Source organism: Aotus nancymaae, unplaced genomic scaffold (genome assembly GCF_030222135.1).
Source record: "Aotus nancymaae isolate 86718 unplaced genomic scaffold, 86718_ANA_hifiasm-v0.15.2.pri h1tg000019l, whole genome shotgun sequence".
Classification (NCBI taxonomy): Eukaryota; Metazoa; Chordata; class Mammalia; order Primates; family Aotidae; genus Aotus; species Aotus nancymaae.
This window is the reverse complement of record NW_026988431.1, coordinates 54,049,478-54,067,544: the sequence shown is the minus strand read 5'-3', so window position 1 is coordinate 54,067,544 and position 18,067 is coordinate 54,049,478. Positions and strand designations below refer to the sequence as shown.

Sequence of the window (18,067 nt, the reverse complement as noted above, 5' to 3'; positions counted from 1 at the left end):
TGCTAATGTACTTGTAGTTTATTTTAACCAATTATATGACAAATCTTGAAATTTCCAATGATAAAATTACAAGACATTTTCTTGGACTGAAACTTCAGTTTTTTAAATTACTGAATAAATTGAGGTTTACAAATAGTGTCATAAAAATGACAGGGGGCAGTAATGTATACCAACTGGAGCAGTTAATGAAGAAAAAATTGAGGTGGACCCAGAATGGAAACAAGGAACCAACATCCACTGGAGACCAAATTGCCTCATTTTATGCTATGCAAATAAAAGTTTACCAATAGTTCAAACAAGGAACAATTTGTAAGAGAACTGAGTCATCTTATACACACTAATTCAGATACAGTGATATGATCATTAGTACCATTTGGGAAATGCAGATTTTTTTGTGTGTATCTACCTCTGTACTAATCAGATTGCAAAAATTCATTACCAGAATTTACAGTTGTAGAGATACCTGAAAAATATTTTTGGTAAATGGTCCTTTAAAAATATTTCAGTATTGTTTGGGCATGCACTATTACTTTGCATTATTGCCTTTTAAAAGGTCATAGGATAAAAGGAGAGCATGTATTTATTGTTTAAAAGCAAAAAAAATAACAATAATGACAAAAATGGACTATCACACTCAAAATCAAAAGTCAGGAAGTAAACAAAACGTCTTCCTATTATTAAATACAACCATTGGCAATTTTATTTAAATGACATTAAACAGCATGGCATTAACATTGACAATTTAATTTTTATTTTGAAATTATGTTGTTTCATAATTTATTCAGGTTTTATAGTTATGTATAACTATAAAGACACCAGGAAGTTTCATTCCTAAATATATAGATATGTTTAGATATATATCTCTACAGATATGTAGAGTAATAAGAATTTAAAGAAAATTATTGACAAAATGACCCTATTTACAGTGGATATCCAGTGGAAGCAGACCTTGGGCAAATCATTTTAACTTCTCTAAGCTTCAGTTTACCTTTTTTATAAGAATAGTCATATATGTGCTAAGTTTGTAAATGCACAGGGGAAAAAGTATCTGGAAGAAGCCACATCCCACTGTAAATAATGATAACTTCTGAGAAAAAATGTGGTTTGAGGGACAGATGTCAGTAACTGAATTGAACTTTTTACTCTATAATATCTGTAATGTTTGAATTTTATACAAGTATACTCATCTAATAGAGTAAAAAACAAAGTGATTGAATAAATAAAAGGTCAGTAGATTATTCAAGTGGTGAAAAGAGCATAGACTTTAGCTTCAGAAAACCTAGCACTAAACTTGATTCAGGTGATTCTTATGAGCTGTGAGACCTTGGGCAACTCACTTAACTTCTTTAAGCCTCAGTTTTCCTTATCTGAAAAGTATTAGTAATATTAGCTATGGGGATAATGTGAGGATTAAATAAAATTAAGTATGCAATTCAGACCCAGGGTGATCAGGCCTCCCCAGGGTTGCTAGCTTCAGTGTTCTGCATCATTCCTTGTGATTTCCCTAGTCAGCAAGTGATTCCTTTCTTAAATGTTTCAAAGTACCCAGTTGGAGTGTAGCATCTGTTTCTTCCTAGACTCCCACATACTCACTGTTCCATAGTGTGGCTTCAGTGAGACGACCCAGCTCTACAGAGACAAATTCACTGTGGGAAACTTCCAGTGGAAATTTCTGCAAATTTCACCAGATCAACCTCGTGCTTAGGCAACATAGGGAGAATCTTATGTTGTGCCATTTGAGTGGGATGGAAAAAATCCCTCTCCTGCTGGTCTGAAATTCCACCACTGTGATAACTACAGCTCATTCACTGGTGGTTATAAAAGATGAAAGTTTTCTAATTACAGGTTGCAATTCCAAACTGCCCAGTCAGAATTTGTCTGCAAAGGTAAAGGATAAAATTTTTGAAAATATAATTTTCTTAATCCCTACTGTCAAGATTTTTTTCTGCCTGTGCGTTGCTCATAAGCATTTCTTTTATAGGCAACAGGGGTCAGTAAGAATCAGCCTTCTGACCATAACAGTAGCTGTAGCCTGGACCACTGCCCCTGCCTTTATTACTGCCTCTCACCCTACTCCAAAAATGCCACTTCCCTGTTCAAACACCTGTGGTGGATACACATTTTATTTAATAATCATCACTGCTGTAGAACTTATCCTACTGGGTACTGGTCTAACCAATTTATAAATATGAATTCATTTAATCTTCACAATCCTCCTATGATATCCATTTTTTTAGGTAAGGAAATTGAGACACCGAGATATTAGGTAAATAACCCCAAGGTTACACAGCTAGTAAGCGGTAGGACTGGCAGTGAAATCCAGATAGATAGTCTGGCTCCTAGTTTGTGCTTTTGATCACTCAACTCTGAAGCTTCATTGCCTAACAATAGTGTAAACTTCTCACCAGACTTTGCATTTCTCCACAGTATAGCCCCAACAAACCTCTTCCAGGATTATCTCACATCACCATGACTTCACACCATCTACTCAGTATCCATTAATCCAACAAAAAACAAAAACAAAAACAAAACTATTGCGTACCTTATGAAGCCACAGCCTAATGAAAAAACAGACATTAAGAAAGAATTGGCAGCTCAAGTGGCCAAGGCAAGATGGGTGAAAGTCAGAGTGGAGGTTATGGTCCTGGAGTTGGCAAGAAGGATGACAAGGACAAGAAAAAGAAATACAAATCTCCTGTACCGCATCTCACACTCAGTGCCGGTCAAAATTACTGAAGTTAGAGAGAGTTTAAGACTGTCTTCTCATGGAGGAAGAATTCACTAGAAATCAGAAACAAATGAAACCATTAGAAGAAAAGCAAAAGAAGGAAAGATCAAAAGTGGATGATCTGAGAGGGGACCCCAATAGCAGTAGGAATCTGTGGAGCCTCCTCTCACCTAACCTGAATATTGTGAAGAGATGGGTATAAAGCCTCCTGCAGGAGTCATTCTCTATGGCCCACCTGGCACAGGTAAAACCTTGTTAGCCAAAGTGCTAGCAAACCAAACCTCAGCCACTTTCTTGAAAGTGGTTGGCTCTGAAATTATTCAGAAGTACCTAGGTGATGGGCACAAACTCATATAGAAATTGTTTCAAGTTGCTGAAGAACACGCACCATCCATTGTGTTTATTGATTATATTAATGCCCCTGGGACAAAAAGATATGACAAATTCTGGTGGTGAGAGAGCAATTCAGTGAACAATGTTGGAACTGTTGAACCAGTTGGATGGATTTGATTCTAGGGGAGATGTGAAAGTTATAATGGCTGCAAACCAAATAGAAATTTGGATCCAGCACTTAGCAGACCAGGCCGCTTTGACAGGAAGATCGGAATCCCCCCTGCCTGATGAAAATACTAAGAAGAGTATCTTTCAGATTCATACAAGCAGGATGATGCTGGCCGATGATGTAATCCTGGATGACTTGATCATAGCTTAAGATGACCTCTCTGGTGCTGACATCAAAGCAATCTGCACAGAAGCTTGTCTGATGGACTTAAGAGAGCCATAGAATGAAGGTAACAAATGAAGACTTCAAAAAAATATAAAGAAAATATTCTTTATAAAAAACAGAAAGGCACTTCCAAGGGTCTCTATCTTTAGTGAACCACAGCTGCCATCAAGAAAATGGTTGGGAGATTTTTCAACCTCTGAATGGGATGAGGCTGGGGAGTTGCCCAGAGGAATCCTTGTTCCAGTTGATTTTTCTTAGCAAAACATCCTGTGTGTTTTTTGGAGTAAAATGTGTAAATGCCCCACTGAGGGGCCTTCATCTCTTAGACACTGTGCAGCACTCTGCTTCCCAATAAAGCATGCTCTTTCAACAAAAAAAAAAAAGAAAAGAAAAGAAAAGAAAATCCCATAACAGTAATATGGATGAATTACAGCAGGTTTCAATAATGGAATGATATACAGCAGTGAAAATTAACAAACCACAACCGTAGGCAACAGCATGGCCCTGCCAGCTAAGACTGAGGCAGCAAATGCTGGGCTGGGAGCAGCAATGTCTGCTATGGGCAAGGGCACTGAGGCAACGTGCTAGAGCACATGGCCTGCAAAGGGAAGGTGCTGCCTTGGTGATCCAAAGCACTTCCAGCCTCTCAAGCACAATGTCCATGTGGCTTTCCTTGTTGCCCTTCCTTGCTTGTTGCCTTTCCAAGAAGCCAGTTGTAGTACTTGCTACCTTAAATGCTCGTCCATTCCTTCTGAAGAAAAAAATCAGCAGGATAACTTGGTCCATCTTAGAACTTAAAAAAAAGAGAAAAGCCTAAGGTAGTGAAGGAAGTAAACATTTAAGTCTTATGTCTTACAATCCATGACAGACGTTGGCAATCTAAAACCTGTCCTGCCTGCAGAACACATGGTCCTGCAGTATGGTTTATATAATAAACCTAAAGACTGATGTGAAATAATGAGGGTCTGCCACTACTGAAAAAGAGTAATAACAGTGATGAGTTAGGATCAAATGACTGTGTGCTGCAATATATTATTACAATATCTTTCCATTTTTCATGTATCCAAAAATTCCTTTAAAAGGTGGTCCAGATGATTGCTACTGGTTAAATAATTATTTATATCTATTGTTTTCTTGCTCTACTACTATTTATATTTGATATTTAGTATAGGCAAATCATTGTTTACATAGAAATTGTTAAGATAATTAAAGCTTCTTCTAACAATAAAATCAATACTTCTGATTTTAATTAGGTAAAATCTAAGTGTTTAGAATCCAAAACTATTTTTGAATATGAATATTTTCAATAAAATCTACACATTAAATTTTTTTCTACTACCCAAAGCAATCTGCAGATTTCATACAATCCCTATCAAAATACCAATGTCATTTTTCTCAGAAATAGAAAAAGCAGTCCTAAAATTCATGTGGAACCACAAAAGAGCCTGAATAGTCAAAGCAATCCTGAGCAAAAAGAACAAAGCTAAAGGCACCACACTATCTGACTTCAAAATATATTACAAGGTTAGAGTAACCCAAATAGCATGGTATTGGTATAAAAATAGGCACATAGACCAATGGAACAGAATAGACAACCCAGAAATAAATACACATATTCACAGCCAACTGATCTTTGACAAAGCCATGAATAACATACATTGAGGAAAGAACGATCTCTTCAACAAATGGTGCTAGTAAAACAAGATAAGCATATGAAGAAGAATGAAACTGGACCCCTATCTCTCCCCATTTGCAAAATAATTAACTCAGGATGCATTAAACACTTAAATATAAGATGCCAAACTATAAACTTAATAGAAGAAAACAAAGAGAAACTGTTCAAGATGCTGGCCTAGGCAAAGACTTTATAGCTAAGATTCCAAAAGCACAGACAATGAAAACAAAAATAGACAAATTGGACTTTATTAAATTGGAAATCTTCTGCATAGCAAAGGAAACAGTAAACAGAGTGATGAGACAACTTATAGAATGGGAGAAAATATTTGTGAACCAACATCTGACAGGCGACTGATATGCAAAATACACAAGTGTGATAAAAATGAACCAAGTTGCCCCATGATTCCAGAACAATAGGAAAAGTCACATTTCTTGTGAAGAGTATCTTAGAAATTAATATGTATATAAGATATAGATTTACAGAAGTCACTTGCTTGTTTTACTCACTTATCCCCTTGTGGACTTTAGGTTTAAGATCTCTAGCTTAGTTTTTATATCTACAATTTCATCCTTGAGTACAGATCACCCCTGAGGCTTAAATAAAATATTTCCTACCTCAAGAGACAGTCTTATTTTCTTTCTTTTTTTTTTTTCAGTGAAACTCTGTCCTTTTTATGGTGGCAACATGCCTAGAACCAGGTCTATGCCAAAATGTTTATTTACATTTCCTTATTTATCAGCTTTATTTTTTTTCTAGCCATGTAACCCAGTTCTGACCAATAAGATGTAGGCAGAACACTCTGCTGGCTTGAGGAATTTTAAATTTTCCTGTAGAAGGAACATACAGTTGGTTTGGCCCTTGATCATTCCTGCTTCTTCCTGCTTTGAAGTGGACAAATTATCTGGAGATGCAAATGCCATTTTGTACTTGTGAGGAGACAGCCATGAAGACAAAAGCCAGCTTATGAAGGACTGGCTGGACTCTTGGGTGCAATTGTGTAGCTTAACCAATTGCCAGTAATTGCCTAGGTTTGGTAATATGAGAAAAGTAAACCCTTCATGTTTAAGTCATAATTGGTCAGCTTTTCTGTTACTTGCAGCCAAACACATTCTTGATTTGTTTTTCTTCCCTTCTCTTTCTCTGAAGAACCACCATGATGGTTGATATTCTGTACACATACCCTGAAAACTGGAGGACCTTCAAAGCCCTCATCACTGCTCAGTATAGCAGGGCTCAGGTCTGCATACCCTCTGCACCATTACCACTTCCACTTTGGCCAAACCAACCACAACCCTAAATTTCTCTGCAAATTTCCTGCTGGCAAGATTCCAGCATTTGATGGTGACAATGGAGTCCGTGTGTTTAAGAGTAATGTCATTAACTACCATGTGAGCAATAAGGAGCTGTAGGAAAGTACTCCAGAAGCAGAAGCCCAGGTGGTCCAGTGGGTGAGCTTTGCTGATAGCAACATAGTACCCTTAGCCAGTACTTGGTTGTACTATCCCTACCTTTGGCATCATGCACCACAACAAACAGGCCACTAAAATGCCCATCAATGATAGACTGGACAAAGAAAATGTGGCATATATATACCATGGAATACTATGCAGCCATAAAAAATGATGAGTTCATGTCCTTTGTAGGGACTTGGATGAATCTGGAAACCATCATTCTCAGCAAACTGACACAAGAACAGAAAACCAAACACTGCATGTTTTCACTCATAGGCAGGTGTTGAACAATAAGAACACATGCACTCAGGGAGAGGAGCAGCACACACTGGGGCAGTTGGTGGGGGCTAGGGGAGGGATAGCGAGGGCGTGGGAAGGGTGGGGAGGGATAACAGGGGGAGAAATGCAGAATATAGTATGCACCTATGCAACAACTCTGCATGACCTGCACATGTACCCCTGAACCTAAAGTAAAATAAAATAAAGAATGCAAAAGAGGACGTGAGGTGAATTCTGGGGCCACTGGATGCTCACTTGAAGATGAAGACTTTGCTGGAGGGTGAATGAGTAACTGGCTGACATCACAGTTGTCTGGACCTTGTTGTAGCTCTATAAGCAGGTGCTGGAGCCTTCTTTCCACCAAGCCTTTATGAATTCTTGGTGATCTTAAACCTAAAGTCCACAAGGAGACAGCCTCAACTGCTGTCTCCTTACTTGCATTAACCAGCCCCAGTTCCGAGCTGTCTTGGAAGAAGTGAAACTGTGTGAGAAGGTGGCCCAGTTTGATGCTAAAAATTCTGCAGAGAGCCAGACTAAAAAGCACACCCATGGAAGGGAAAAGGCTCATGAAAAGAGAAGCAGAAGCCTCAGGCTGAGCACAAAGAAGAAAAACAACGTGACTTCCCTTGTTCCTGAGGAGGAGATGGATGAATGTGAGCAGGCACCAGCTGCTGAGCCCAAGGCCAAGGACCTCTTTGCTCAGCCACCGTGTTGAATGAATTTATACCCAGGTGCTCCAGTGAGAACACACTGTGTCACTACCATATTTTTGGAAGCACTCTGTTAAGGATGGCTGGTCCCAGTGGTACTCTGAGTATCACTTAAGAGCTCACCCAGACCTTCAAAAGTTGCAGCCTCATAACTGAAATGTTCCAGTAACTGGACAAGCTGAGGAAGAACACCTTTGCCCATGTCATCTCTTTGGAACCAACAATAGTAGCTCCATTTCTGGAATCTTGGTCTTCAGTGGCCAGGTGACTCAGTGCCTTTCGCCTGAGTCTGGATTGGCAGGTGGACTAAGAGTTATACACATGGCGGAAACTGGATCCTGGAAGTGAGAAGACCCAGATGCGGGTTCAAGAATACTTTTCCTGGGATAGAGCCTTCCAGCCTGTGGGTAAAGCTTTCAGTCAGAGCAAGATCTTCATGTGAACATCTCTTGTCATCAACCAGCTGGTGGTCATTTAAAAAAAAAAAAAAAACCAACGTTGAAAAAAAAAGAAATGTTTCAATATCTTATCAATTCTACAATAAAGCAAACAGCTGTGCAATCATATTGATAGATGGCAACTCAGCCTCTACGTCTGGTGAAAACAGTGGAGTTGGGGAAGGGACAATCATGACCTGGCTCTGTCCCAAGTGAGCAGCTTCTATTCAGTCCTATTGATAGTTGCTATGCTGGAATGTTATCTGATTTTTCAAGAGAAATCAGAAACGTGGATTTTTACATGAAATCTCACAATTCAGTATTAATAATGAATTTGGAAGTTTCAGACTTCCCAAATGGCCTCACAAAAGCTAAAAGTGTTTTTGGCCTTTGTGAGCAGATGTCAAGGAAAAGAACTCCTACCACAAGCCAAGCCCAGCAACAGCCTCTAAGTTTCCTTTCCCAGTTCATGCCGCCCTTTCTGTGGGCATGTTCCTTTTCCACTTCACAATGTCTAGATAGTCTCATCAACCTTGACAAACAAATAAGTGTTAAATGAGGGCACTTTTCACTACAAAACTCGAGTTCATTTCTAAGAGGAAATTTCACTGTAGGAATTTCCAGTTTTTTACTAAAAGCTAAATAATCGTTGTTATTAAAATTTATACTATTAAGATTAAAAAACAAACCCAGATATTTCTGGTTACCGTAAAAAGCAAATACTGACTCACTTGATGGTGAAATGACTGCTTCTTTGTTCATTCTTTCAGTAGCTTGTTTTCATCTAGAAAGTGCTGTTTATAATACCAATGGTTCGTTTTCAGTTCAGGAAAATGCTGAACTCCTTTACTTTCTCAAGTTTTCCAAAGTATAACTTTAATAAATAAAGCTGGCCGGGCGCGGTGGCTCAAGCCTGTAATCCCAGCACTTTGGGAGGCCGAGGCGGGTGGATCACGAGGTCAAGAGATCGAGACCATCCTGGTCAACATGGTGAAACCCCGTCTCTACTAATACAAAAAATTAGCTGGGCACGGTGGCGCGTGCCTGTAATCCCAGCTACTCAGGAGGCTGAGGCAGGAGAATTGCCTGAATCCAGGAGGCGGAGATTGCGGTGAGCCGAGATCGCGCCATTGCGCTCCAGCCTGGGAAACAAGAGCGAAACTCCGTCTCAAAAAAAAAAATAAAAAATAAAAAAAATAAATAAATAAAGCTCTGCCTTCTCATCATGTATTTTGATTTTCCTTTTCTTTCCTGTTGTTTTCTGTCTTCCCATTTCACTCTAGCCTTCAGCCTTTTCATAAGCCTGTAGCAAAACAAAGAGTAATTTGAAAATGAATATGCTCCTTACTTCACAAAATAATATTTCTATGGATTTATGTTACTGTAACTATCCAAGGCAATTGACAATTTCCCTGTACAATTGAAATTCTCTAATCTCAAATCTAATACTCTTTTTCTCTCATAGTGATAGAAGTGTACCTTTTAGACTCTGTTGCCTGACCCTGGTACCTGCGTCTGACCTCTACCTTTCTCGTAACTGGGCCACTATATAGCTGTCTTGCCAGGTTTATAATATCTTTCTACTCTGAGAAATCCTTTGGATTTGCTATGTCCTTTTGTCTTTCTCCTAAGTAGCAAAACAACCAATAAATAACTAAAATGAATTTTTTCAACACGATTCTTATTACTGCATAATATTCATCAGTGCCAAGTCATCTCAGCAACTCTAGCCATGTAAATGTATCTGTTTATAGTTTATAAATCTTCAGTCTGCTCTTTGAGTAATCTCTATTTATAAGCATAATACATAATACCTTTGCCTGTTTATCTAATAGTTGCTACTCCTTGATGTTTCTTTGTTTTGAAGTCCTTGTCCTTTATTGGGCAAGGGGTGAGGAAAGCAGATAAACTGGTTGGACCTAGTAGATGGGTGTGTGAGGACAAAATGCTACCCGAAAGCCAGCCAACCCACACTCCCCTGAAATGGATGCTAACACATTTCAAACTCTGGGCATTGGTTTCACACACAGCTTCTTTCAGGAATAAAAGAAGGGGTTCTTGTAAAGCTTCTTGTTACCCTCAACCATGGAAGCAAGTTCCGAGTTCTGATTTTCCTAGGACACTAACTCTAGTCACGAAGATCTCTGGAGTGATCAAGTGTGGTGGAGTGGCAGGGTGAATGTTTCTAAAGGATAAGTAGAACAGGAGTCTTGCCCAAGCCCTGTGACGTCAGTGCCTGTGTATGGCCTCCCAGCCCAACCAGAAATTGACAGAGAGGCATGTATGTGGTGAAAAGATACACATATATTTAGAATTAGCCAGCTGGACTCAGTTCAGATTATCCCAATTTTGTTGGCAACATCCAAAGCATGGTAATCAGGAGCTAGTCGAACATATGCTTCTCTCCATCAGGCTGAATCAGGGTGTTGACCTTGGCCATATCAATGTCATAGAGCTTCTTCAGAGCCTATTTGATCTGGTGCTTGTTGGCTTTAATATCCACAATGAACACAAGTGTGTTGTTGTCTTCTATCTTCTTCATGGCAGACTCAGTGGTCAGTGGAAACTGGACAATAGAATATGGTCAAGCTTCTTTCTGCTGGGGGCGCTCCTGAGGATATTTGGGCTGTCTCCGGAGTCACAGTGTCTTGGGCCATTGGAAGGTGGGTGACGTGCAGATCTTTTTTTTTTTTTTTGGCTGTGAACACCTCTCAACACTGCCTTCTTGGCCTTTAAAGCCTTCACTTTGGTTTGGGCTTTAGGAGGGGCAGAAGCTTCCTTCTTTTTTTTTTTTTTTTTTTTTTTTTTTTTTGAGACGGAGTTTCGCTCATTACCCAGGCTGGAGTGCAATGGTGCGATCTCGGCTCACCGCAACCTCCGCCTCCTGGGTTCAGGCAATTCTCCTGCCTCAGCCTCCTGAGTAGCTGGGATTACAGGCACGCACCACCATGCCCAGCTAATTTTTTTGTATTAGTAGAGACGGGGTTTCACCATGTTGACCAGGATGGTCTCGATCTCTTGATCTCGTGATCAACCCGCCTCGGCCTCCCAAAGTGCTGGGATTATAGGCTTGAGCCACTGCGCCCGGCCAGGAGCTTCGTTCGTTACGTTCAGCACCATCTTTGAAAAGCTCCTTGATGTTTCTTAATGCTTCATCATGGCAAGAGGCATTGATTGGATCTTCCTTCAACATAGAGATGAACCAAAATTTGCTAAGTGTATTTATTTATAATTTGTATTCCTTGTAGTTCCAAAATGCATTTGAGATCATTTAGATGAAAATATGCAATTAGCTTAATTAAAAGAAAAATAAAAACAAAAGTTTAAAAAAAAATTTAGAGTTAGGATAAGATAGCTATTGTCACAGAGCATAAAATTTGGATTGAAGTTTTCTGGCAAGCCAGGAGGAAAGAAAAACAGAAAGTAGTACAGAGTTCCCATTATGTGATCAAATCAACCACATGAGTTCTTTCTTCAATAAATGAATGTCTGTAACAAATATTTGTAAACGACTCACAATGCCTCGGACACCATATTTGCTGTGTGGATACAAAGACAGAAGACACTAAAATGATCTGAAAAGCCCAACATCCAGTTTGGTAGACAGACATATAAATAATGACAATGGCATGAATTAAATTTAGTGTTTGAAATATGCACAGGGTGTTATTGGAACACTTGCTGAAGTCAGAAGTAGTTACATCTCCTAAAGAGAAGCATGTTCTGTGTGCTGAGGAATTGAATGTGTATTCTGTAGCCATTGGATAAAGTGTTCTATAAATATTAATTATGTCTATAGTACAGATTAAGTCCAATGTTTCTTTGTTGATTTTCTGTATGGCAGATTTGTCCAATGCTGAAGGTGGGGTATTGAAGTCTGCAGCTATTATTGTATTAGGGTCTATCTCTCTCTTTAACTCTGATAAAATTTGCTTTATATATCTGGGTGTTCCAGTGTTGGGTGCATATATATTTATAATTGTTATATCTTCTTGCTGAATTAAGCCCTTTATCATAATATAGTAACCTTCTTTGCCTCTTCTTATAGTTTTTCTCTTTAAATCGGTTTTGTCTGATACATGTATAGCTACTTCTGCTGTTTTTTGGTTTCCATTTGCATGGAATATCTCTTTCCATTCCTTTATGTTCAGTTTATTTGTGTCTTTATAGGTGATGTGTATTTCTTGAAGGCAACAGGTAATTGGGTTTTATTTTTCGGTTGTTGTTGGTTGTTGTTGTTGTTTATCCATTATCCATTCAGCCACTCCATGTCTTTTGATTGGAGAGTTGAGTCCATTTGCATTCAATGTTATTGATAAGTAAGTTCCTGCCATTTTGTTTTTTGTATTCTTGTTGTTTTGTGGTCTTATCTTCCTTTTTCCTTTTTCTTTCTGTTTTCCTTTAAACAAAGGTGATTTTCTCTGGTGACATAATTTAGTTTCTTGCTTTTCATTTTTCTTTGTATTCTTTGTGTGTTTTTTGGCTTGAGTTTACCATAAGGCTTGCAAATACTGTCTTATAACTTACTATTTTAACCTGATAACAGCTAAACACTGTTTGCATAAACAAGCAAAAATTAAGCTAACAAAAACTATATGCTTTAACTTTATTCCCACACTTTTTAACTTTTGGTTATTTCTATTTGTGTCTTATTGTACTATGTCCTGAAAAGCTATTGTAGTTATTATTTTTTATTGATTCACTGTTTAGCTTTTCTACTTAAGAGTACTTTACACACCACAGTTACAGTGTTATAATATTCTGTGTTTTTCTGTGTACTTACTATTACCAGTGAGTTTTGTACCTTCAGGTGATTTCTTATTGCTCATTAATATCCTTTTCTTTCTGATTGGAGTACTCCCTTTAGCATTTCTTGTAGGACAGATTTGGTGTTGATGAAATTCCACAGCTTTTGTCTGGGAAAATCTGTATTTCCTCATGTTTGAAGGATATTTTTACTGGATATACTATTTCACAGAAAAATTTTTATGCTTCAGCACTTTAAATATGTCATATCACTCTCTCCTAACCTGTAAGGCTTCCACTAAAAAGTCTGTTGCCAGATGTATTGGAGCTCCTTGCATGTTATTTGTTTCTTTTCTCTTCCTGCTCTTAGGATCCTTCCTTTATCCTTGACCTTTTCAGAGTTTGAATATTAAAAGCCTTGAGGTAGTCTTCCCTGGGTTAAATCTACTTGGTGTTCTATAACTTTCTTGTACTTGGGTATTGATATCTTTATCCAGGTTTGGAAGTTATCTGTTATTATCCCTTTGAATAGACTTGCTATGCTCATCTCTTTCTCCACCTCATCTTTAAGGAGAAAACGCTTAGAATTTTTTAAAGGCCATGTTCTAGATCTTGTAGGTGTGCTTTATTGTTTGTTGTTGTTTTTTCTTTTGTCTTCTCTGTGTATTTTTATTTAGGATGTCTTCAATCTCACAAATTCTGTCTTCTGCTTGATAAATTATGTTACTAAAGGATTCTGATGCATTCTTCAGTATGCCCATTGCATTTTTAAACTCCAGAATTTCTGCCTATTTTTAATTATTTCAATCTTTTTGTTAAATTTATCTAATAGGATTCTAAATTCCTTCTCTGTGTTATCTTGAATTTCTTCGAGTTTTCTCAACACAGCTATTTTAAATTCTCTGTCTGAAGGGTCACATATGTGTTTCTCCAGGACTGGTTCCCTGGCGCTTTATTTAATTAATTTGGTGAGGTCATGTTTTCCTGGATGGTTTTGATACTTGCAGATGTCCATCTGTGGCTGGGTATTGAAGAGTTAGATGTTTATTGTGGTCTTCACTGTCTAGGCTTGTTTGTACCCATCCTTCTAGGGAAGGCTTTCCAGATATTTGAAAGGACTTGGGTGTTGTGTTCTAAGCTGTATCTGCTTTAGGGGACACTTTAAGTCCAGTAATGCTGTGGTTCTTGCAGATTTGTCAAGGTACCAACTTGACCATCTTAGAAAAGACCCAGAATAATTTTCTGGATCATCAGGTAAAGACTCTTGCTCTCTTCCCTTAATTTCTCCCAAAGACACTGGGTCTTTCTCTGTTCTAATCCACTTGAAACTGGAGGTGAAGTGACACAGGCACCCTTGTGACCACCACCACTAGGACTGTGCTGGGTCAGACTTGAAGAAGCACAGCACTGGGTTTCATGCAAGGCCTACTCTAGCCACTCCCTGACTACTGCCAATGTTCACTCAAAGCCCTTGGGCTCTACAATCCATGATGGAAAAGTCATCAGCTAAGCCTGTATCCTTTCCTTCAGGGCAGCAAATTCTCCCAGTCCCTGGAAAGGTCCAGATGTGCCATCCAGGAGCCAGGAACCACAGTCAAAAACCTTAGAAATCTATTTGGTATTCTATTTTACTATAGCTAAGCTGGCACTCAAACCACAAGACACAGTCCTTCCCACTTTTCCCTCTCCTTTCCAAAGGTGGAGGAGCCTTACCTGATAGCTACCACCACCACAGGCCCACATAGATTACTGCCAGATTACCACTGATGTTCCTTTAAGGCCCAAGAGCTCTTCAGTCAGCTTGTGGTGAATGGTGCCTGGCCTCAGACTCACCTTTTAGGGTAGTGGCCTCCCCTCTGCCCAGGGCACGTCCAGAAATGCCATCCAATAGCCACACCCTAGAATCAGGGACCTCAAGAGCCCTCTGCATACTCTATCCTGCTGTGGTCAAATGGTACTAAAGTACAAGACAAAGTCCCCTCTACTTTTCCTTCTACTTTTCTCAAGCAGAAGGAGTCTCACCCCATAGGCACCACACTTGGGAATGTGCTGAGTATCACTAAAGCCAGCAAGTTTCAGAGGCTCATTCAAAGCCCTGGATGTATTAATAATATCTGAGTATTGCTGCTGGTTATTCAGGGCCCATAGGCTCTTCAGTTAGCAGGTGATGAATCCTGCCATGGCTGAGTCCTTTCCTTCAAAGCAGAGGATTTCCTTCTGGCCCAGGGTGTGTCTAGAAATGTCATCAGGGAGCTACGGCCTGGAAAGGGGACCTCACACCTCTGACCAGTGCCCTATCCTGCTGTGGCTAAGCTGGTATCCAAGATGCAAGACCAAGTCTTCCTCACTCTTCCTACTCCTCTCCTCAAGTGGAAGAAAAGTGTTTATTTTGGAGCTGCAAGTTATGCAGTGTGGGGTTAGGGGAAGCATAATGCCAGCACTCCTTTGGCTGTTTCAGCTGTTATCTCAGTATGTTACATGCCCCCCAACCAGTCCACTGACTCTGGGCTCAGTTCAGTCCTAGGACTTGCCTAGGTGTTGCAATACTTGTGTCCTTGACTGCCTTTCATTTTATGTAGAGCCACCAAACACTTCAGTCCACAGTGGTGAGGCTTATGGAACTCAAGTCCCAACTGCTGGGATCAATGATTCCTCTCTGGCTATGGCTGGTTTAAATGCTTCCTCCATGGGCAGATATCATCTTTGAGTTTGGCCCAGTTTTTCCCTCTGCTATAACAGGGCAAGACTGAGTTCAGTGCCTCACAATTGCTGTGTTCCCCCTCCCCTAGCTCACAGAAATGGTTTCAGTACCATGCAGCCACTGCTAGGGGATGGGGTAGGGCTGGTGTCGGCAATTCAAGGCTGTTTTTTCTACCTCTTCAGTTCCTCTTTCAGAGACATGAAGTTAAAACCAGGTACTGCAAATGCTCATCTAATTTTTGGTTCTCATAAAAGTGATTTTTCTGTGCAGATAGTTGTTAATTTGGTATCCTTGCAGGGGGAGCAATGGGTGGAGCTTTCTAGTCCACCATCTTGGTCCACATCCATATATTGTACGTTTACTTTTTAGTGAAATGTTGATAGTTACAGAGTCTGCCACGCTCATGTAAATTCTAACTAATTTCTCTGTAAAAAGAAGTTAACAGTCTTATTTGATTAGGATTTCATCTTTAGCAACATTGAAATCCTAGATCCTCCTTTAACAAAGCCTTAATGCTAGAGGGAGAAATGTGAGACTGAGATTGGGACCACCTGCTGTCCACATATAGCTTCCCAGAGCATCTTACTCTGCAAACTCAGTTGAAGAAAGAAATTATTCTGTTTTATCTTTTTTTTTAAAAAAAAAAAAAGAGAGAGACATGGAGTCTCACACTATATTTCCCTGGCTGGACTTGAACTCCTGGGCTCAAGTGTTCCTCCTGCCCCTGCCTCCTGAGTAGCTGGAACTATAGGTATGTGTCATCGTGCCCCACCATTTCATCTTATTTTAACAATTCTTTCTATTTTATTATCTCTATTCTTTTAGCACAGTCTAATTTCTATTTTGAGTGTACATCCTGCTAAGCAGGGAGGAAACACAAACTCAGACCTCAGGGCTCTTCCCCTCTGGTCAAGCTGCTGTCCCAGACTCAGGGAGTGGAAGACATTCAGTGGTAGACTGCCTCTGTGACATTTATCATCCATAGTGGAGGCCCCTGGAATTTCAGGGTCTTTCCACTCCTACCTGACCTATCTGGGATACGAAAGACTGCAAAACTGCCCCAAGCAGTTTCGGAACTCTAGTGTCTTGCCACCCTCCCAAAACCCTGCCTAAGAGTTTAGCAAGAGTATCATAGCAGTTAAGAGAAATGAAGCCAGTCTATCTGGGTTCTAATTCCAGCCCTACTACTTACTAGCTGTGAGATCAGCAAATTATGTATCCTCTCTATGTCTTACTTTCTTCATTTGTAAGCTGGGAATATAGTATCTAACTCAAGGGGTTGTTGTGAGAAGAAAACATAGCAAGCGTTTAGAATAGTGTCTGGCATAAGAATCTCACACATTTTGATATTCACTAAAATGTAAGCTTCATGATGGCATTTGTTCTAATTTTATCTATTTGTTCACTGCTCTTAAAACAGTGCCTGGTGTAAAAGGATTTGAATTAATAAATGAATGAATGAATGAATGTTGAAAGATTCATGGTGTCAACCTAAATAACAAACTAAGAGAGGCTCTCTTAGAAAAAATGCTGTTTATTTGAGAATAGAGAATTGCAATGGAAATACCTCTGCCATAGTAAATTGTGTGTGTATAGGGAGGTAAAGGAATACAAAGATTTTTAAAGGAAAAAATGAGGAGGATTACATAATTGTTTTGAAAAAAGTATCCTCGTCTACAAAGATCAATAACAAAGGATTAGCTGGGCTCAGTGGTGCACACCTGTAGTCCCAGCTACTCAGGAGGCTGAGGCAGGAGGATAGCTTGAGCCCAGGATTTTGAGACTAGCCTGGGCAACATAGTGAGACCCCCATCTCTAAAACACAAACAAACAAACGAAAAGGTGATACCAACCCAAGGTTGAACAGGCAATTGCTGGGCAGATGTCTTTGCAAAAATATTTTGTGTGTATAAGGTTGTAATGACCTTTGTGCAAGGTTTTTGCAATTTTTCATGATAGTTTTGTCATCAGGCAAACAAGTTTAAGAACCTCCTCCTCACAGCCCTCCCCAGCTCTGTTTGTCAGGGTCGTTATTGTTGTTATTGCTGTTTTAACATTAGTGACTCCATTTTGAGCCTGACAACTTTCACAAGGGCATGTTTCTTCTCTGCCTCAGAAATTCTGAGCTCTCTGTTCTTCTATGTTCCCTCCTTCCAGCCCTGGGAAATCTTCCAGCCCTAGTCTCAGAGGAATCTTTTCTCTTGTGGGTTTCTGGTCATTAAGATGTTTTTGTGCTTTCTGGTCCACACCCTCCTCACCTATTCTCCCAATGCCAGAAAGACACGCAGACTATTTCTCCTTTCCACCCCAACTATATTCATCCATGGAAGCAAAGCAAACGTTTAAAATTTTGAAATGTTATCCCACCCTAAGAGTTTTCATTCATTGTTTTCTTAACTTTCAGCTTTGCATTAATGAATCCTAAGGTTGTGTAAAAATTACAGAAATTTTTCTTTAATCATAATATGAAATGCAACTCACAGCTGTTCACATGTCAGCTGAATCTAATCAGTGTCTGACTCATGGCCTCACCACTATATTAGCTATGCTGGTCAGACAGTTTCCTCAAGGCCTTCTGGGAAGAGATAGGCTTGGTGATTGGGTAGCCAT

At 39.5% G+C, this 18,067-nt stretch overlaps 2 long non-coding RNA genes and 2 pseudogenes across 2 annotated transcripts in view; 2 read left to right on the top strand and 2 right to left on the bottom strand.

The window, feature by feature from the left end:
* LOC135275898 (uncharacterized) overlaps positions 1-8,992 on the bottom strand; it is a 28,959-nt gene extending 19,967 nt beyond the window's left edge. Inside the window, exon 1 of the long non-coding RNA XR_010343489.1 lies at positions 8,742-8,992. This is a non-coding gene — a long non-coding RNA (uncharacterized LOC135275898). The remainder of the gene's footprint in view (positions 1-8,741) is intronic.
* On the top strand, positions 2,882-3,604 carry LOC105713623 (26S proteasome regulatory subunit 4-like; annotated as a pseudogene).
* Positions 6,255-8,015, top strand: LOC105713543 (elongation factor 1-gamma-like; annotated as a pseudogene).
* Positions 8,993-9,228: 236 nt separating the features above from the next.
* The window catches only part of LOC135275859 (uncharacterized), a 43,182-nt gene continuing 34,343 nt past the window's right edge, over positions 9,229-18,067 (bottom strand). Inside the window, exon 4 of the long non-coding RNA XR_010343421.1 lies at positions 9,229-9,313. This is a non-coding gene — a long non-coding RNA (uncharacterized LOC135275859). The remainder of the gene's footprint in view (positions 9,314-18,067) is intronic.